This window comes from Octopus sinensis, linkage group LG19, assembly GCF_006345805.1.
Source record: "Octopus sinensis linkage group LG19, ASM634580v1, whole genome shotgun sequence".
Taxonomy (NCBI): domain Eukaryota; kingdom Metazoa; phylum Mollusca; class Cephalopoda; order Octopoda; family Octopodidae; genus Octopus; species Octopus sinensis.
This window is the reverse complement of record NC_043015.1, coordinates 14,072,987-14,096,284: the sequence shown is the minus strand read 5'-3', so window position 1 is coordinate 14,096,284 and position 23,298 is coordinate 14,072,987. Positions and strand designations below refer to the sequence as shown.

Sequence of the window (23,298 nt, the reverse complement as noted above, 5' to 3'; positions counted from 1 at the left end):
ACGCTGAAAAAAATATGAAAGAAAAACAAGAAAACATGCAAAATGTTCAATTCGTTGAATAACTGTTCCAGTGAATGCCGTTAAGAAATGCATGGTTGGTGAAAAAAAGAAATGTCGCATTTCGGATTAGGAAGCTGTTTGAAGTACCGTCCAACTGTGCGATGCTCAGAGTGACTGAAATTTTTTTGTATAAGACCACAAAACTGGTTGCTGTACAGAAGTTGGTGAAGGAACGATTCGAAATTAGAGTTGAAACCGTGGCAGTGGTGACGTTAGCACTGTGGTCAGGTGCGAAGGCTGAGGCGGTGACTGTCGCGTAGTTGGTAGGGAACAAACATTTTCGTTCGCAAACATAGAATTCCGTCTTCTATTCTTAGTTGGTCACGCATGCGCTTGAAAGGGAGGTAGCACTTGTTTCGCAAAGTCCATCTTCCGGATTTGACCATGCGTTTGATTCGCTGAATGTGTCTGTCGTATTAAGTAATATTTTTCACATGAGCGATATACGTGGCTCCAAACAGAATGTTAATCACTTGCACAACTGCAAAGACAATTTCCTCGTTCGCTACTTGCAATCTCGACATTGTGTCAACATGAGGGATTTCAGAGATATATAAAAATTAAACGCCATCAGTTGAGTAGACCATCGTCCGAATCTAGCAGAAGCATTCATAGCTATCGACTTTTTTGGGTGGAATATATATTTTAAAGGTCTATGATCCATATTGTGTTTAAACCTTTTACCGAGCAGAAATTGTTTGAGATGGGTAACGGCCCATATAATGGCAAATGCTTCGCGTTCGATATTTGACCAGTTAGTTTCAGCAGGTGTCAATTTTCTTGACACATATAGAACAGGGTGACCATTTTGTGAAAGCATTGCTGCAATGCTGTTCATTGATGCATCCATCGTCAGCTCGTTAGGTAATTTAGGATCAAATGACTTCAACACTGGTTCTTGGCATAGCTCGTCTTTAATATTCTCAAATTTATGTTGGCACTTGTCTGTCCACCGAAAACGATCAACAGTAGTTAGTTTCTGCATGCTAATTGTTTTCTCACTGAAATTTGAAATGAATCACCCAAAATATCCGATTAGTCCAAGAAAGGATCGCAGTTTCTCAGTATTTTTGGCTGATTTAATGCCATGATTCTCTAAGCGAGTTCTTTTGCGATATCACACGGCCTAAAAATGTGATGTTTGTAGTCTTTTGAACACCTTTTACTTTGTTGACACTGACCTGTTTCTTGCGTAATCTTTCGAGGATGGCATTTAAATGTTTATTCAGGCTTTCTTCCATCTTAGCAAAAAAGATTATATCGTCTTGGTAGGCCATGAAAGATTTTAGTCCCTTGAGCACTACATTCTCTATAACATGCTGAAAAATTGCAGAACCATTTTTCATCACCATCTGCAATCGCGTAACCAATTATACCCCTCTTGTAATATTTATGGCGCAGAGTTTCTGAATATTTTCATCGATCTGTCAATATGCCAATATGCGTCGGTTAACTCAATCTGAGCGAAGAATCTTGTACCACTAAGCTTGCTGAATATGGTTTCTATTTGTGGCAAAGGATAAGCGTCCGTGCATATCTTTTCATTTAGGTGAACTTTGTAGTCGGGATGCATACGCAGGTGTTCATTTTCTTTTCTAAACCAAACGACTGGAGAAATATTGACCTTGCTACCCAGAGCGCATTTCTTTATTACACCTTTGGCTTCCACTGCATCTACTTCCTTTGCTACATCTTCCTCAAGAGTAATACGCATGCTTCTGGTGGCACAGAATTTATCAGAGGCATTAGATATTAATTTAACAGAAGCTTGCACACCTTTTATCGTCGGCAGAAATGACTCAACGCTGCACTTGTTTCAGCATTGAGCAGGTCACGACCTAGTAGACCATACCTGCGGTCCCTTTAATTATTTTAAAATTATGGAGGGATTGCAGACTTCCTCGTTTCACCGTAAGGCAAGCGTCCCCAATGCATTCCATGTGGTGCCTATCGTACGATCAGTATGAAGAATGTTGCCATGTAATCGTCACGCTGATATCTTTTGCTATTACGGATGACATAATGCTGCAGGGGTAACCGTATCATGCATCATATGTTCATTGAGTGAGATTCAAACATGGGTTTTCCCGATTCGTGAGCTGCGATAATTCCTGGTACTTTTGCAAAATTTTGCATAGTAGCCTTTCTTACCACAGTTTTTGCAGATAGCTTTTATTGCAGAGAATTTGTGTTATGGGAACCTAAGTTTTCCACAGCGGTAACAGTATTTGTCGCTCAAAACTTTTCTTTTATCTTGTACTGTCGTTTTGGAATAGGTAATGTCTTTCTCTTTTGAATTGTCTTGCAGAATTCAGTTATTTGCGAAGAACGTTGTAAAAATTGTACAGTAGCTTCTGAACTGAGTTCGTTAACTTCATTAGCTTGAAGAACTTTCTTTCCTCGCTGCTTCTTAGACCGACAACCAACTGAGGCAGTATGTGTTTTTCACTCACTGACGTTTTAGACTTTCAGAATCGCAGCATTCACTGGCGTGTCGTAGATTTGAAAGAAGTTGAGAAATTGACTCATTGAGTTGTTGAATAGTGCAGAAGAATTTTGTTCTTTCGGCCAATATCAGTTTCTTTGAAGGAGCAACATGATTTAGAATCGAATTTTTTAAGTCACCGTAAGTCATTTTCATAATATTCTTCAGGATATTAATATCTCGGATCATTTTTAATGCTTGTATTCAACAGAAATTAATTTCATAGCCATAGGACTTTGGTCATTATTTTGAAGGTTATCCTTTTATTCGTCCACGTAAGCTTTTGCTTCGAATGCCATGAGCCAGGTTGAGACGTCTTTGACCGACTCTAAGTATATGTCACCAAGAGATCTTCTCTGGTCTCTCGGCGATGCAATTGTCAAGTTTTGTAATCTGCTTATTTTGTAAGCACAGGTATAGAAACAAGGATCAAATAGACGTAAATTGCGAATTTCTAATCTCACCGTAGCGGAAGTACAACCAACAGCAGAACGTATGAAGGGTAACAACATCAACCGTGATCCTGTAGCGATGGAATCAATTGTGTGTCCCCGTTTATTTTTTAATTTAATTTATATTATTTTTTAATGAGGCATTTGTTTTTATGTACCATAAAGGTTAAGACACAGAAAGGACAATACAGGACAGGCAAAATATCGGGGTCAAAATGGCATATGGATAATGAAAAGGTGGAAATGATAAAAATGGAGTGATGGATACGAGAACCCCACAACCACGCATCATCACTGATCTTCTTTTAGAATCGCTGGTTCTTTCGTTCAAGTCATCTCACACATGTAACAAGATGTACATCCTTCATTTACAACATATAACAATGAAACTCACATTCAATCATCACACTTACACATGTAGCAAGGCATACACTTTTCATTCACAGTACGGGACACACATGTAGCAAGGCATACACTGTTCATTCACAGTACGGGACAGTCAAACTGAGTTGGAACAACATATGATTAAATAACTCATGAAAAAGGAACATTGTATTGTCTTTTGAGTTCGCTGGCGTTCGGGTTTGGAGGGTCTAATTATGGGGTAATACGTGAATTTCTGTCTGTATATTTAGCTAGGGTGGTTTATTTTCCCCCGGTGTTGCTGGCGGAGATATATCTTGTGTGAATGGATTATATGTGGCTTGTGGGGGTATTTCTTTTGAAATAAATGTAAAAATGTTTAGTAAAAGTTCTCTGTAATGGTCCGATGTCATTTGGGTAATTTTCTTTTAAGTCTGTGTATGAAATATTGTCTATGTATATAAATTTTATATTTTCCGGTATTTTTGGGTGTGTTGGGACTGCATATGGGGTGGTATATTCATTTCTATTCATCAGCTCTACTAAGTTGGTGTTATTCGTGTTGAATGCAGTTATGTTTATTACTGTATTTGGGGATAATGGGTTGGGGTGTTTGAGTTTTGTGTGGGGTTGTGTGCATGCGGATGTTTCGGTGTTTTTGATGATAGTGTGTGTGTGGAAGGTATTCATCTTCTTGCATTTTCTTTTTTGACCTCCCTCCAGTCGCTCTCCACTTCTTCAGGTGCAGTTGGAGTTGTTTTTTCTGGGGCGTCTCTCTTTTGTTGTCTTGTCTCTTCTCGCGCTGCTATTGGTGTGTTGTTTTGTTGTGGTATTGGTTGTCTTTTTTGGGGGTTCCTTTCGCTTTGTCGGTTTGTGGGGGGGGGTTTACTAGATGTAGGGGGTACTATTGGTGCTTTGTCTTGTGGATATACGGTTTTAATATGCCCTTTCATGCCGCACTTTTAGCACCTTGGCTTTCGCCCCTCCACTAATACTTTTAGTGTGGTTTCTTCCGGCAGTAAAATTTGATCTGGCAATTCTTCCAGGTCTTGCTGGGTGGCCTGGAGTACCAGTTCCAGGCCTTGGCCCTATCTGTTCTGCTGGTGCATCTTAGTGACTTGAAGGATGTGGATTTTATCCTCCAGTGTAGCAGTACAGCTGCCTCCAGCCACACCACGTCAATCGCCGGTGGGACTTCCCATATTTTAATGTTTGATGTCCGCTTGCCTAAATATGTTGGCAGCAGTACCATTTCTGTTGATTTTAGGGGGTTTGACGAATGCTTCTTGGCTTCTTCTTGGTTTCCGAAGCACTTTCCTTTGGGTATGTATGTTATATTTTGCTATATCGGCTGTAGGCATTTTTCGATTGCCTCTTTAGTCGCCATTTCAATTTTTTTCGTTTTGAGTGACAAGGTTTTGTACACTGTTGTTTGCCTCTTTGTGATGTGTATCACTTCCACAGGTGGGGTTAGTTTTACATTGGTTCACTCTTTTTTGTAGTAAACACTTGTATTTCTCTGGTTCGTCCGGGCCGACCTGCACTATTTTGTTCGTGATCCCGGTCACGGAAGCGTAGTTCATTCTTCCATTAACATTCGCAGGTCAGTTTCCTCATTCTCTGGCATGCTCTTGTCTTCCTTCTTTTGGCAAAATGGGAAGGAGGGCAACACCTGTTCGCACAATTCCTCCAAGAAGAAGTCTGGATCTACATATTGGGACGCATCAAATTCCATGGTGTACTGTTCGTGTAAAAACTTTCCATAAAGGAAAACAGCTCGCCTCCAAATAGGACTCACAAAAAAAAAAAAAAAATAACGAACCCACCAAAGGAGGCGATGTGTCCAAAAGACACAGAAAACAGCAAAAGTTGTATAACAATTCAAAAGACAACGGTAATCCTAAAAGGGATTACCTACAATTTAAATGAGAGCAGCGAAAAAACACGTCTGTTTATAATGAGAAATTAAAACAGAATTACACTTCCCCGTTTATTTTAATTGCAAAAACGTTCGAGTTAACAGAGAACTCATGCATGCCATGTGACTGGCGGTTTTTAATTATTTAAACAAATGTACAACATTTGTTATATATTGATTATATGTACACGACATCGATAGAATTTGAACTCAGAACGCACAGACGGACGAAATGCCTGTAAGCAGTTTCCCCGGCGTGCTAACGATTCTGCCAGCTCATCGATTTTAAACACACTCAATATTAACGAGCGATAAGTCGGCGAGCTGACGGAATCGTTAGCACGCCGGGCATAATGTTTAGCGGCATTTCGTCCGTCTTCATGTCTTGAGTTCAAATTCTACTGAGGTCGACTTTGCTTTTCTTCCTTTCGGGATCGATAAAATAAGTACCAGTTGAACACTGGGGTCAATGTAACCGACTTAGCCCCTTCCGAAACCTGCCGGCCTTGTGCGGAAAATTTAAAACCAATATTAACAAGAGATGTAATTGATAAAACATAAAGAGGCAGAACAAGACGATGACAGGGGAAAGAAAGAAGTGAAGAATATGAATGGCTTGACTATATATATTTTATCTTCTTTCACTTGCACTACGGCTATGCTGGAGCACTGCTCTGAAGCGTTTTAGTCAAACAAACCGACTCCAGTACTTATTTTGTTTAAACTCTGGAATTTATTTAATAGGTCGCTTTTTGCCAAACCTCTGAAATGCGGGGAAATAAACAAACTAACACCGGTAGTCAAGCGGTGGTGAGGACACAAACACACACATATACATATCAAGTCCATTCACATGGCTTTGGCCGACTCGGAACTATAATAAAAAGCACTTGTCCAAGATGACACGCAGTGGAACTGAACCCGGATCCATGTGGTTAGGAAACAAACAGTTTACGACATAGCCATGACTGTACCTAAACAGCATTCTCTGCCCATAAATCGGAAAATGCTTGTAATTGAATTTAGCAAATGTTTAATAATTGCATTTTTCATAAAAACTCAACTATTATTTCCGTGGGGAAAGGTTTTAATGCTTCAATTTTAAAAATTTTGAAATGTTTGTATCCGTTTTTAAAATTTGAAAATACTTTTCCATGAAAATAAAAAAGTAAGAATATTATTTTGGTTGGAAAAACTTCAATTTTTCAGTTAAAAATTGAAAATGTCTTCAAGCTGAAATGGAAAATAATATCTTAAACTGTATACATATTTTCTGGTAAATAAAACAATAACTGGTATATATCACATACTGTATAGACAAATACTTTTTGTATGTGTGTGTGTGTGTGTGCACATACACAAGTTCGTACATTTTTTCAACTGCTGGTGTTTAAACATGATTTTGTTTTTCACGTGACAGAAGCGTGTGCCATTTTGTTTTTTCTGAAACGTGACATTGCAATATGCATTTCCTTACAATTACAGTGTGGGTAGTTTGTTTCTGTTTATACGTTAAAAGTGAAAATGGAGGAAAATGAGATGCAATTTCATCATGTGATGCAACTTTTCCTGAAAGGTAATGATAAAAAAAAGCTGTTTTACAAAAAGCAAAAAAGGATATGTGTTGTTTATGAAAATAGTGCCATAGATAAGAGGTTTGTTTCTAAGTAGGTTGCTAGGTTTATGAATGAAATTTTTTTTTTATCAAGAAGGCTGTTATGTTCCGGCAGGCCTACAGTTGTTAATAACCAAATCGAAATGCTAATAAAGAATAATCCAGGTTACATGACACGAGACATTGTAGAGACACACCATACGTCTCATATGAACGTCACAACGCATTTAAAAAGCAACCGGATACATGATCACTATGACGTTTGAGTGCCTCATAATTAACAGTTCAAACACGACAAAGGACGATCAATGTGGAGTGAAAAAGTTCTTGGAGAAAACGAAATGAACCACGTTTAATCCCTCCAAAAGCCGGTCAGTATCCGAAGAAGGCGATGTTCTGTATCTGGCGTGATTGGAAGGGCATTGTGTATTACGAGCTCCTTCCGCAAAAATCAGATGAATTCAGACAATTATTGTTCCCAATTAGATCGATTAAAGCAGTGCTGCCCAACGTCCGGCCCACGAAGCCTTAGATTCCGGCCCGCTAGTCGGTCTTCAATTTATGGGTATCTGCAAAACAATTTACAAAAAATCACATTCAAGTATCCTCTTTATGTTGAGGAAGTGTGCTATACGCAGGTCTTCTCCATACGCAGGTCTTCTCCATACGTCATTATGAGGCGTGATTTATCTGTGACAGAGATAGTTTTAAGCATGCTGAGTCAGCTGCTGACCGTGTTGTGGATGAATACCGATTTTCGGTGGTTGAAAACTGTTAAGTCAAGCCGGCTCGAGCCAGCAGCCAATCACTACATCGCTCAATTAATGGGGGAAATCACCGCCTAAGAATTTCATTAGATTTTGTGCTTAAAGACCGATTCTCGGTAGATGAATGAATAATTCTATAAAACTGGCATTTGAGGTGATTTAATTTCAAATTTACTCAGGCACAACTTTTGATACGGAAGCCTTCTTATACCGATGAGCAAATTACAGTAGTTTCTTTTTCACAATAAATTTCAAATTTTGTTCATCCATAACGTCGGCTAGAAAAATCAGAAAAGTAGACAAGGAGAATCGCAGGTTTAATGAGGCATGGACAAATTTATATTTCTTCGTGGAATCAAATGCAAAATGTCTCTGTCTGATCTGTGGTGAAACAGTCGCAGTTCCAAAAGTTGAAAATGTGAAACGGCATTACACACTAAAGCACGCTTCGACCCATAATCTTTATGAAGGAGATCAACGCAAGGAGAAAGTACTTTTACTTCAAAGGAATTTAGTCTCGCAACAGAATATTTTTCGGAAAATAGATGATGGATCGAAAAAATACACCAAAGTAAGTTTCGTCATTGCTGAAAAGATTGCACGCAACATGAAACCTTTTTCGGAAGGAGACTTTATCAAAGAATATATCACCTCGGCGATTGAAATTCTGTGCCCAGAGAAAGAGAAAGCTATAAAATGTGTTAGCTTTTGCGTAATGCAATAACCCGAAGGATTGAAGAACTGGCCGAAAATACGAAAATGCAGTTGAACGAACTTTGTAAAAACTTCGAAACTTACAGCATTGCCATCGACGATTCTACTGACATGACTGATACACCACAACTAGCTATTTTCGTGAGAGGTGTTGATTCAAGTTTTAATATCACTGAAGAATTACTTGCTCTATGTCCAATGAAAGAAAATTGCACAAAAGAAATCGATATTGCACTTGAAAAGGCGGGACTGACTTACGATCGCCTGGTGGGAATTGCTACCGATGGTGCACCGGCTATGATCGGCAAGAAACAAGGCTTGCGTGGTTTCGTCCAAAGAAAACTGTAATCCTGAATGTGAGTAAAGACCAACTATTGTGGTACCATTGCATTATACATCAGGAATCACTTTGCTCCAAAATCATTAAGTTTGATCACGTCATGGATAATGTTGTGAAAGCTGTCAACTTCATTCGGAGTCGCGCGTTAAATCATCGACAGTTTCGAAATTTTCTCGATGCGATAAACGCCGAATTTGCTGGTATCCCTTACTTTGCCGAAATCAGGTGGCTCAGCCGTGGCCGTACTTTGAAACGCTTTTACGATATTCGAGAACATGTGGCAGCATTTCTTGAAGTAAAAGGAAAAATATGCATCAATTTTGATGACGACAAATGGATGAATGTTTTTTCCTTTCTTGTGGACATTACACACAAGCTGAATGAGTTGAATGTGCGGTTACAAGGAAAAGAAAAACTCATCCATAATTTGTTTAGGGAGGTGACAGCTTTCCAAAAGAAACTGGATTTGTGGATTACTCAAATTGCTGACAGCAATTATGCTCACTTCCCTTGCCTTCAGGAACAGCCGCACATTTCAGCCATAAATCGGGAATTCTTTGTGAGCGAGTTAAAACGGATGCAGGAAGAATTTGCCAGGAGATTTAAGGATTTCCGTGCTTGTGAAGACCAGCTGAAAAACTTTTCAATGCCTTTTGGCGTGGATCCTGCTGATGCCCACGTTGTACTTCAAATGGAAGTGAATGAGTTGCAAAGTGACTTTGATGCCAAGAGTCAGTTTTTAAATAGGAATCTGATGGACTTCTACAAATGCAGTCTGCTTCACACGCAATGTCCAAATCTTACTTGCTACTCAAAGCGCTTTCTCGTTTTGTTCGGTTCGACATGGATATGTGAATACCTCTTCAGTCGCATGCAATTGGTAAAATCGAACAAAAGAAATTCTTTGAGTGATGCTCACCTCGAAGATGAACTCCGACTGGCCTTAACAAATATTCCGGCAGACATTGAAAAGCTTCTTGATGTCTCGAAACAATTTCAAGTTTCTCACTGACATTTTCGTTCATTACCGGTATACATCTAAAATAAAATTGTTTTATCATTGAAATACAAGCCATTTATTTGAACAAATGTTTTTTTTAATCTTGATCAATTGTTAAATTTGTTTTATAGAATGTAAGGTTCTAAATCGAATTTTTAATGGTCATTTCGTATTCATGTAATATCTGGAGACTAATTTTTTGATAGCAGTGAAGAAGTAATAGAAATAGTATATGTAAGACCCCTATGTTTAAATTGAGTTATGAATTATAATTGTATAATGGATAATTTCTATAAATAGAATGATAGAATCAATGTTTTCAGTTCTGAATACTTTTTCAAACCATTTCAGATAGTTGTATTAAAAAATGAAAGGCTAGAAATGTGAGTCCGGCCCACTAGCATATTTTTTTCTTAAATCCGGCCCATGTTCGGAAAAGGTTGGGCAGCACTGGATTAAAGGAAGCAATCGATGAAAGAAGTTCAGAATTGGTCAATCCTTCAGGACAACGCTAGACTATATGTTTCCTTGTAGACACAGCTAGACTGGGATGTCCTAACACACGAACCATACTTGCATGACCTTGTACATTTATTTAACTATTTCGATCCCTGAAAAATTGTTTAAATGGGAAGGACTTCAATTCTTTGGAAAATTGTAAAAACCGAGCAACCAACCAAAAACATTATAATTGGTGAATCCAACACAAGCTCAATATCTATTCAAAGTTTTATGTTGTCTTTTCTTCTACCTGAGTTTTAAGGTTATACAAACCATCTTTATCACGGCTATTTATAGTTTTGCCATCACAGATTAAGCATTTGAACTTGAGAGGAAATGCATGCAAACACTCCCATAACTCCAGTAACTATTCTTTTCTTTTGAATATACTATATTCATTGTTCGTTCAAAATCGTTCCTCGCCGTCTCGTATTACTAATGGACAATTATTATTTTAATTTCTTGTTATGTCATATTAACATTAGTTTCTCACCTCAATGCATTGTCTACCGTGGTTTTGCAGTAAGAAGCTTACTTCTGAACCACATGGTTTCGGGTTCAGTCTCACTGCGTAACACCTTAGGCAAATATCTTCTGCTGTAGACCTAAGCCCGATCAAAGCCTTGTGAGAGGAAACGGAAACTGAAGGAAACCCGTCGTGTGTGTATGTGTGTGTGTACATACACACATACCGACATACATACGCGCGCACACACACACACATACATACATGGGAATGTGTGTGTGTATATATCTATGTGTGTGTCTGTATGTTTGTGCTATATCTCCGTAACTTAGCAGTTCGGTAAAAAAGACAAAAGATAAGTATCAAGCTTTAAAAATATAAAAATATATATATAAATACTGGTGGCGATTTGTTCGACTAAGACGCTTGAAGGCGGTATTCTAGCATGGCCATATTTCAATGACTGAAACAAGTAAAAGAATACACACACACACACACACACACACACACACACACGCGCGCACACACACACACACCACACACACACACACACACACACACAGACACACACACACACACACACAGACACACACAATGCGCACAGACGCATACACATACGCGTATATTTATACAAACACGAGGGCTGTAGTGAAAGTAATATAAAAATGGTCATTATTTCTTTATTACCTAGCATACGTCGTTCAAACTACGCATCTTTGTTGAATGATTCTTCCTCTAAACAAACTTACTATTTAAAATAGTCACTATCGCAAACGAAGCTTTTGTGCTATCGTTGAACTTTCGAAACTTCTCCCATAAGATTCAGGTGCGCTATGTTGAACATATTTCTTTCACAGTCATTTCACCTCGTCTGTGTCATATATCTTTCCCAAAATTGCTGCCCTTGTTGCAAAATTTGAAGCCATTATTATTATTATTATTATTATTATTATTATTATTATTATTATTATTATTATTATTATTATTACTGAGTGAAAGTGCAGTGCATGCCATCAAAGTGACACTGGAGTAAAATATACGAAGCCCAGTACACCCATCATGACTACTTGTCTGATAAGAGCACACCAGGCACATGTACCACAACCATACAAGGTATGATCAATAAGTATCCGGATTGTTGCCATAGTAACGAAGCTAAAACCCGCAGAGTAAAGCCGCTTAGCACAGATTGACCTTTCACTCTGTTGTGCATGTGCACACCAAGAAAGGTGTGTAGCGTGTGATCGCCACAGAGACCATGACAGAGAAAGTTGTCGTGACGATCCCTGCTCAGAGGCCTGCGCAAAGTTGCAGAAAGTGTATGGAGAGGAGTGTATGAGCTGCACACAAGTGTACGAGTTGGTTCAGAGGTTTTCAAGATCGCCGGAAAAAACGTCGATATTGACGAACGTTCTGAGAAGCCCGCAGCCAGCAGAACTGAGAAAACACCGTAGATGTGCGTGTGGCTATGAGGAGAAATCGTCGAATCATCATCCCATCATTCATGAGTTATCAGAGGATGTGCAGATTAGTTACGGTTCAGTTCAGTCCATTATCACTGAAAATTTGGGTATGAGACGCGTGTCTGCCAAGTTTGTGCCAAAAACTGCTTTCAGCTGATCAAAAAGACACACCGGTTTCAGTTGCACAAGATGTCCTTGATTGAATCGAAAACAATGAGAATCTTTTGAAAACTTTGCATAGGCTACTTAACAGGTATCGCCAAGCTTTTGGCAAAATTTGATGCCGATTCTCTGCTCAATTTTCTCTGTAAACAGTGGAAGTGAGTTAGAACGTTAAAGCCTAATGTACAACAGAGAAGTCCAAGGTCAATCTGTGCCAAGCGGTTTCACTCTACATGCTTCAGTTTCGTTACTATGGTAACAGTCCGGATACGTATTGATCAGACTACGTATGTGTGCGACATGGTGATCTCATATCAAGGTAAACAGCGCATGACCTTGCAGGTGGGGCCCAGTTAGAATTTTCTTAAAGGTCGAGTAGTCCATCCTCCTCATAAGGTCCCTGAATAAGGGTTGTTTAAGTATGTTGAACAGAACACCTATGTTCCTCTTAACACATGGCTATGGTGTTCCCCCATTACTTCTGCTCGTGATCAGAGATGCATATATCGTCAGCCGCAAAGGGACATGCTCGGCTGGTTAAGGTCAAACAGCTGAGAAGCAAATCTGTGGTGCTGAGCAGAATATTTGCTGTAGCCCATCTTTTATGCCAAGACAAAACAATATATATATATATTCCAGTCAGTTAAGATCAGAAGTCATGAGAGATATTGCCTGGTACTGCATCGGGGCATTTAAAAAAATTATTATTTTTATTACTATTGTTATTATTGTTGTTGTTGTTGTTGTTGTTGTTGTTGTTGTTGTTGTTGTTGTTGTTGTTGTTGTTGTAGTTGTTGTTGCTGCTGCTGCTGCTGCTGTTGTTGTTGCTGTTGTTGTTTAGAATGTAATATTTTTCCCCACATAAAACGGATACTGTGTTAGAACACAGAATACTGCGTGTTTTACCAATATTGCATGATAGGAACTTAGAAGGCATTGCTTATATCCCTTCTTTTAATGTTTGACAGATATGATGTGCTTTATAGTTTTAGGAATTAAAAGAGTAATAAATGAATAAATCGTATTCATATATTATATATATCACTACCATGATCACCATGACCGACCAGACTATCAGATGTTGCTACACATCACTGGTCACAATGCGCTTTGCATTGCTCTAGTCTTCAAATGACACCACCCCGCTGGCTAAGCGAGCAGGCCATATATATATATATATATATATATATATATATATATATATATGTATATATATAAAAGTATGTATATATATATATGTATGTATATATATATATATATATATATATATATATATATATATATTTGTTTTGCAAAATTTTTGATGTGAAATCGTGTGTTGAAACAGACATTGTTGTATTTAAGAATGGTCATTTTGCCAGTTTAGCCAATAAAAACACACGCACTATATATTTGGTGTTACTTTGCTTCAGCGTTATTCATTTTTTACATTAATCTTAATCTTATTTCGGCCAGAGTTCTTTCGTCAGACTCCTGTGTGATCATTGAGAGGGCGTATGATCATTGAGAGGAAGTAGGAGATCCTGTAGTTGCTAGCGATATTCGCTCGACAGACTGGTCTTGTTGGTGGTCCCGCTACATGGTCAGTGGTTACTTTGCGGTCCTTGTGAAGTCCATACAGTGTCCGGATATCATTGTTCCAGGCTTGGAAATTGTTAGCTGTGCGTTTCTGGGGTCCAAGAACAATTGTCCACATCATCATGTGGGCGTTGAGGACCTTTTCTCTCTCCTCATGCGCCTGTAAAGTTGTTACTTTCGTATTGGCGATATGAGGTTCCATTGCCTGGATGTAGTTCGGTAAGCTGTCTATTGACATCCTGTCGGACTTATCTGTGGGAAGGCATACCACCTCTCCGTTCCTCGTGCGCTGAATGAGCTTACGTAGGCCACATGCGGGTTTAATCCCGAGTTGTTGGGCCTCTGTCTTTTTCTGTCTCTGTCTTTTAGTGTATAGTTCTAAAATCTGTCTAAGTTTGGTCCTAGCTATAGTGAACTGTGCTTCCATATGGTCATTAGTATGTCTTGGGATGCAGACCCTTTTATTAAAGGGTAATAAAAAAATAATAAGTAGGTGTAAACATATGAACAAAATAAAAATAAACAAAAACAAAAAACAAAAAACAAATTACATGAACGTATATAAACAGGAGATACAAATATTACAGACACTTCCCCCCCCATACACACTAACTAAACATAGACACACATAGAGGTATACGCATGCGTAAATGAAGACACATACAATAAGAATACAAAATACAAAATGGTTGACAGTTAGTAAGGAGAGACACACAAATAAGAAAGAAGAAAGCAAACGACCACTGATGAGGTCACAGGAGTGTGACGAAAGAACTCTGGCCGAAAGAAGATTAAGATTAATGTAAAAAATGAATAACGCTGAAGCAAAGTAACACCAAATATATAGTGCGTGTGTTTTTATTGGCTAAACTGGCAAAATGACCATTCCTAAATACAACAATAGATATATATATATATATACACACATATATATATATTCTTTATATATATATATATATATATAATATATATATATATAATATATATATATATATATATATATATATATATATATATATATATATATATACAGTAGTTTGCCGTATTTTTATCAAAAAGGAAAACTAGAATTATCACTAAATGCGACTAGGATGTTAGAAACACCTACATTGCTAGAAATAAGAGCTAAACTGCTCTAATGCTGTAGTAAAAGAACTTAATTGTATACATATGTATATTTAGACTTACTTCTCTGTCTGTATATATGTTTTCATGAAAACATATATGCCCTTACTTGGGTCATCATCAAAATTCTCTCTTTTGCACTGATGATAAAGTTGGAGCATCATTCCCTAAAGTAGCAACCATATCGGCATGAATGTCCTTGGAGGGAGCTTAAGCCCTTTTTTTCTGTAGGTACTTGATAACACAACGATACCAAAGTTTGTCCATTCTCAAGATAAGTCGCTACTAGTTACAGTTGAAGTCTTCTTTGAACAGTGAGATGTCAGTTTACTTGGAAATATACAATGCAGTTATTAATATGAAGGGAGTGTATTAATATTAATGCGTGCAAGATTTCACAGCTCGAGCATCACTCCTTTATAGTCAGTTTATGAACTTTTCAGCCCACCTCGTATTTAAAAAAAAATCAAAACATAACTAGATAGTGGCTGGGAGATAACAGTGGTAGTAGCCGTCCCAGTTTCTACCACGTCTTCAAAACGGCTCCAGAACCTGGCGCGTGCGTTCCTCACTGTGTCCTTGGGAAAATCATCGAACATCTCCTTGATCTTGGCTACTAGCTCGGCCTTTGTTTTTGCAGGCGGAAGGTTTTGTGTATCTCAACTGCACCACACATCATAAATCTATGGAATTAGAATCGGAGGAATTAGGAGGCCAGAAATTGGAGCCAGTGAAGTTGTAGAAACTCTTCGACAACCACTTCTGACTCATTCCGTATATATGGGAAAGGCGTCGAATCCTGCTGTTAGACATATGACCTTCCAGTAGCAATCCTCTCCAGCCAGAGGTTGAGCCCCTTCAGCAGCTTCACTTTGTCGTCCGAATTTAATCTAAGGCCCTGTTTGGAGACATGGGGAATGAACTTCGGCGTTCTGCGTCAGGACGTTTTCTGTGGCTCTTCTCGCTGGCCACGGCTTTGTAATGTCCGTTGCAACTGTCCATGCCATGACTTAACGCTTTTACAGTATTCTCAGAACACTGAGCTGCAGTCATGATGTCGGCATTTTGATACCTACCGCAATCATCATTTTCTAATATTCTGATGGCTTCCAGTCCTCCATGTCAGCTAACTTTTTCTCAACTACAACTTTAATCTTTATGGTCTCCAACGCCGTTGATCATTCACCAGTACATCAAGCTGTTCCTGAAGAAAAGAAACATAAAAACATCGTCAAATTTATCCGGAAACCCTGTATATACAGAGCATCTGTCCATCTTTTACTTGTTTCAGTCTTTGGATTGCGGCCATGCTGGGGCAAGGTCTTGAAATGTTTTGGTCGAGCGAATATCGATCCCAACATTTATTTTTTAAAGCCTGGTATTTATTCTGTTAGTCACTTTTATCGAACCGGTATGGTACAGGGACGTAAACAAACTAACCCCGTTGCCAAGGGGGTGCTGAGAACATACATACATACATACTTACATAGAATAGATACACGTATGTATGTATACGACAGGCTTCTTTCAGTTTCCGTCTACCAAATCCACTCACGAGGTATTGGTTGACCGAGGCGATTGTAGACACTTGCACTAGGTTCCACGCAATGGGACTGAACGCGGAACCATGTGGTTGAGAAGCAAACTTTTTATCACACAGTCCCTTCCACATCATGCCTCGCCACGCCATGCCACGCACGCCACGCTACACCACGCCACGCATGCATATATATAATTAGTTAATGATAAATGATATATGTCATACATGTTTTAGATATATTTAGAACTGTATTCACAAATATACCTGAAGTAGTTACATATCCGGGTATATTACGATGCCTTCTTGAATAGCTTTAAATAAAGGTGTCACTGTCCTATTTAAACTACTTTTTTTTCCAGTAAATGCGAGAATAATTATCAAATATCCTGTCTATACCGACAGACATAATTATAGATTCGTTGTGTGAGGGGATGCTTGTGCGTGTGTATGTGTGTGTGTGTGCTAGACTCGTCGTCAAGCTTTTGTGTTGTGTGTATGTATGTGTGTGTGTGTGTGTGTGTGTGTGTGTGTGTGTGGGTGGGTGGGTGGGGTGGGGGGTGTTCAGAATATTTTGGGTGAGCAATCTAATTTACATTAATTTTAAAGAGGAGTTTGGGAAAAGGTATATTGCTGTAAATGATTTTTTTTCGAAAATTTCTTCGAATATACGTTTTAAACATCGTTTACGATTCGGTAAAGAGGTGAATTTTTCAAAATTTCTAATTTTTAATATCCCTTCTCTTCTTTCTCACCCCCTCTTTTCCATCCTCCTCCATATAAACCCTACCCTCAGGTCGCCGCCATTTCAGAGTACGCAAGTGACCATAACTTTTACATTTTTAATTTTCTAGGAAAATTCTTTGAGAAACATGTTTTGCACAAAAAAAAAAAAAATAAATAAATAAAGTGAAATTTCATTTTTTGTCCCCTTCCTTTCCTTAGTTTCTGAGTTGCAACTTGTTAGGGTATAAGGTCAGGGTTTACCGTTAGGCTAGAGATATATATTTAGGGTTTAGGGGTTAGGGGTTAGGATTTAAACGTGGGTGTGTAGTATTTTTACAGAATCTTACTCGTTTTTATAAAATATAAATTTACAGTAATTTATGTGGTGTTCTTCTTCCGAAACTCAGCCAATTCTAAAATATTATTTCATATTAATCTTTTTTTGGTCTATATTCAAACCAAATTTACAAAGACATCTTCTAAAGTTTGGCCTGATATTGATAGTTTACGAAATTTAAAAAATTACTGTAAACCAATTGAATTATAAATAACTAACAAAGGTAAGGCGGCGAGCTGGAAGAATCGTTAGGACGCCGGACAAAATGCTTAGCGGCAGTTCATCCGTCTTTTTGTTCTGGATTCAAATTCGTCCGAGGTCGATTTTGTTTCTCGTCCTTTCAGAGTCGATGAAATAAGTACCAGTTGAACGCTGAAGTCGATGTAATCGACTATTCTCTTCTCCCTAAATTTCAGGCTTTGTGCCTACGATAGAAAGTAATAACGAAAATATTTCATTTATCAAAAATGCGTTAAAATATATGTAATCTCTGACTTAGAACAAAATTTCCCCAAATCCTTTTCAATGCTTAGTTTTCCTGAGCAGCTATCCTTGAATGCAAATATGATAAGATTGCTCTTTTGTTGATGTGCCATAGAACACCTACAGTGTGTAAGTATATGGCAATACAATTTGTAAATATCTAGAAAAGCAGTTTTAAATGTTGTGTCTGGGGAGAGCCATTTTATTTTTGTGCAAGACGCAACGAAAATTTTAGGGAAATAAAAATAAGAAATAAGTGGAAATTTTACCGGTGAGTGTATTAAATTATAAGGCACAAAAAGAAAATGACCCTCCCCAGACACAACAGAATATGCTTCAACACACGAACTCATATAAAGAATCTTGCAAACCAAATCCAAAAATGAAATACAGCTTTAAATGTATATAGTGAAAAACAGATATCTTGATAACTTAAAAATAGATAGCTGATAACTTCTTAGAAGTAATATTTTCTAAAATGTAACGTTTGGCAACGCATAGTCCGTTGTAAAATGAGCTGTCCAAACTGTTTATGCTAACGAGTTTGTAAATAGGAGATAAACCTGAAACTTCTAAAAATGCTTCTGGTTCAAGAGGCAAAACCACTAAAGCTGCTTATATACTTGTGTTAGTTCTTCCGTGCAGTATTGTAAGTACAATTAAAAGGTATGCCAAAATCTCCATAACTCGGTGTTCACAGAAATAATGATGATTGTGTAATATGCTCTGGAACTCTACATATGCGTAGAAGAACAAAGCAGTCATTTTCTAAATTGAATCCCTTAGCCTGAGAGAAAATGCTCTGAAAATTTCCCTAGTTTAATCTCATATCTTACAAAATAGTCATCACGGTATTTATAAGACAAACTCCTTTAGACAAATCGCAGTCGTGACGATGTAACAATATATTTGGAGCCGTATAAAATGCTTAGCGGTATTCCGTCCGTCTTTACGTTCTGAGTTTAAATTCCGCCGAGGTTGACTTTGCCTTTCTTCTTTTCGAGGTCGATAAAATATGTACCAGTTGAGTACTGGGGTCGATATAATCGACTTACCCACTTCCCGGAATTGATGGCCTTGTACCAAAATTTGAAATCAATATTTGGTGCATCATTAACCTCTGTACAACGTTCCATCATTCGAGCGCATGAAGGGACACACGTCGTCAACGGGTTGGTGCCAGAGTCGCCTTGCTACACTAGGCAATTGCCCGGGGGCCTCATGGGTACGAGCGCCCAATTCTGATCTATGTATGCTGTGGCTTGCTGTCCAGGTTGGAAAGAAAAGGTAATAAAGTCAAGATTTCAAGAAACGTATATTTAAAAAAACTTTATTTACTAAATCTTTGTCGGCGGAAAACATTACCATCTTAGGGCACCAATTATGACCGTCTTATCACCATTATAGAGCATCCCCCACCCACCGGGTAATTCAATTTACTGGGCCCAAAAGTATTTATTTATGGACAGCAAGCCACAGCATACATAGATCAGAATTGGGCGCTTGTACCCATGAGGCCCCCGGGCAATTGCCCAGTGTAGCCATATTTTAAGGCGACACTGGCACCAACCCGTTGACGACGTGTGTCCCTTCATGCGCTCGAATGATGGAACGTTGTACAGAGGTTAATGAGTCGTTCGAAGAAATGTCTTCACTCATTGCATATGATTTGACTCATTGCAAAGTTGAGTCTTCTGTTTACGCTACGTTTCTCAGAAGTGGAGAAGAAAAAATACATACATACATACAATAATACATACATACATACATACATACATACATACATACAAATATATGAGTGTGGTGCGGCGCATGTGTGTGTATACATATGTATAATGTATTTACGTATACATGTATACCTAATAAATATGTACGTATATATATATATATATAAATATATATTATATATTATATATATAATATATATATTATATATATATACATATATATATATATATATATATATATATATAATATATTATATATATATATATATATATATATATATATATATATATATAATAATAAATATTAGGAATAAATCCAAATTTACAGGGAAAAAATCAGATTTAGGATTAAATCCAATTTTATAGTAAAATATTATAAAATATTATAGAGACAAAAACCACTATTTTGCAAAACAAACAAGGAAAGACTTAATCAGTACATAAATTTTAATAAATAGTCAAAAAAACCGCCACTTTGAATTTATAAAATTTTTGATTAAGTCTTTCCTTGTTGTTTTGCAAATAGTGGTTTTGTCTCTAATATATTTATATATATATATATATATATATATATATATATATACTATATAATATATATATATATATATATATATATATAGATAATCATATATATATATATATATATAGATTATATATATATCAAGATTAATCAGCCGAAATTGCTAAGATGATCTGGTTCTTGACTGATGACTGAGGGCTTCGAATGTCCCGTCCTGTGGTTCTTGTGTCGTCTCTGTGTGTTTATGTTCTTGCCATGTCTGTAATTATTTTTACTGTTTACCTATATATATATATATATATATATACATATATATATATGAACATATATTTTAGAACGAGCGGCGTTTAAGGTGGTCTGAACAATGAAAGACGTTTGAGAAAGATTTCGTTGAATGAGGAAACGTATTTACAAACAGTAACATCATTGTTTTCATTGTGTTTCTTATCTGTGTGTGTGTGTGTGTGTGTGTGTGTGCGTGTGTGTGTGTGCATGTGTGTGCTTTCAAATGCTTGAAGGGTGTCCGGTTTTGTCCGCGAAAGTAATGACTCAGGTAGGTGCCAGTTGACTGTATGAGATTCATCGTAAGCCTGCATAAATGTATTATTTCAAGCACCAATATCATTCGTCAATGACATAAATGCTTTCATTCCTTAAAATTTTGCGGGTATTTTAGTAACATCCTATAAGAGGAAATAACTTAGGTGCTCATACATGCATACACGGTGGATGTCGTATATTTTTTATTTATATATGTTTCCTTTTCAACCTAACCAGACTCATGGGCCCTGTTCCCCGGTTTCTGTGGCGTATGTGTTCCCTCCCAGCTGGACGAACCGCCAGTCCATCGCAGCGTTACTCATGAAACAGAAAGAAAGAGTGATAGTAAGTTGGGGCGAAAGAGTACAACAGGGGTTGCCACCACCAACTGCCGGAGCCTCGTGGAGCTTTTAGGTGCTTTCGCTCAATAAACACACACAACGCCCAGTCTAGTAATCGAAATCGTGATCTTCCGACCGCGAGTCCGCTGCCCTAACCACTGGGCTATTGCGCCTCCACAATGTCGTATATATCGTCAGTAAATCATAAATCCGAAAAAAGAAGCATACTCTAAATTATAGAGCAATGAGTATATAGATAAAGATAAATATGGCCGGTCTATGGGGTTACCCTGGGTTTCACGCCCATAAAGCACTTAGCATTACGCCGATTCTTCAGACTCTAGTGGCCGGTAGCCTATGACTTCACTTCAAAGTGGAGGGAGAAAAGAGGTGTATTCCAGGTGGTTTGAGGCTGTGTTTAGGACAGGCAGTCATAATTATCCAAAATTGTAATTCTAAGATATCATTACTATATTTCTAATAAGCTGTTCTGCTAACTTTTGTTACTCCATATTGAAGGAAACAGTTCTAACAGCACTTTGAATACGCCCTACTAAACCCTATTTTAAATACTCACCAAGTTTGTAGCCATATTTCGTTAACGTAGGCGTAGGAGTGGCTGTGTGGTAAGTAGCTTGCTTACGAGCCACATGATTCCGGGTTCAGTCCCACTGCGTGGCACCTTGGGCAAGTGTCTTCTACTATATCTTCGGGCCGACCAAAGCCTTGTGAATGGATTTGGTAGACGGAAACTGAAAGAAGCCCGTTACATATATGTATATATATATGTATGTGTGTGTATATGTTTGTGCGTCTGTGTTTGTCTCCCCAACATCACTTGACAACCGATGCTGGTGTGTTTACGTCCCCGTAACTTAGCGGTTCGGCAAAAGAGACCGATAGAATAAGCACTAGGCTTACTAAGAATAAGTCCTGGAGTCGATTTGCTCGACTAAAGGTGGTGCTCCAGCATGGCCACAATAAAATGACTGAAACGAGTAAAAGAGTAACGTACGTATGATAGTTCGTTGATTTCGTACAGTTATTTCGCGTTCATTTTTTTTAATTGCTATTTAATGTCACGTTCTATTTACAGTTGTGATCAATAAAATATTCTGTGTGAATGTATCAAGAGTGAATTATTTCTTTTTTGTAGGAATATCCAAGATTCTTCTCCAGAAAGTCTCGCAAAACCGTACACGGTAACGTTATTACACAATTGTTTTTATGGCACCGACCAGCATCTCTTTTTTATGTCTGTCTGTTTATCTCTCTTCCTCTCTCTCCCCCCTCTCTCTCTATCAATCTATCAGCATGTGTGTGCGGTGGAGAAGGTAGCTTTAACTACATGGTTTCGAGTTCAATCCTACTGAGCGGCACATTGGGCAAGTGTCGTCTGCTATATGCCCAAATTGACCAACATCTTATCTGTCTATCTTTTTCACTCTGCATGTGTGTGTACGTACATACATACATACATACATACATACATACATACATACATACATACATACATACGTACACACACACAATATATATATATATATATATATATATATATATATATGTGTGTGTGTGTGTGTGTGCCTTTGCGTTTGTCTTCCAACACTACTTGACAATTGGTATTGGCATGTTTACGTCCCCGTAACCTAGCGGCTCGACAAAACAGAGCGATGGAATAAGTACCAAACTTAATATAAATACTGGAGTCAATTTATTTGACAAAAACTTTCAAGACATTACCCCTGCATCACGGCAGTCCAATGACTGAGACAAACAGAAGATAAAAGCTAAAAGATACGTACATACAGACAGACAAACAGACAAAGTGCCCCGGGAATTTGTGAAAAGAAATTTAACTGGTCACAGATGGAAGTCGATCGAACAATGTCATGCGGTATGCACCGCATTTTGGATTTCTCACTTGTCATTCAGACATCTCAACAACACCACTATCCTAATCTGACATAAGAAATGAAGAGGCATGTTCTGCTCGTGGCTCGACTCGCCAGTTATAGGCACTGAGTGAATTTTTTATTTCCCACAAGGGGACAACATATATAAGGGACAATACAATC

The 23,298-nt window shown here is 37.9% G+C and overlaps 1 long non-coding RNA gene across 1 annotated transcript in view; it reads left to right on the top strand.

Annotated features, from left to right (window-relative positions):
- The first annotated feature begins 2,913 nt into the window (after positions 1 to 2,913).
- Positions 2,914 to 23,298, top strand: part of LOC118767155 — a 25,959-nt gene continuing 5,574 nt past the window's right edge. Inside the window, exons 1-3 of the long non-coding RNA XR_005003056.1 lie at positions 2,914 to 2,923; positions 12,014 to 12,031; positions 22,552 to 22,554. This is a non-coding gene — a long non-coding RNA (uncharacterized LOC118767155). The remainder of the gene's footprint in view (positions 2,924 to 12,013; positions 12,032 to 22,551; positions 22,555 to 23,298) is intronic.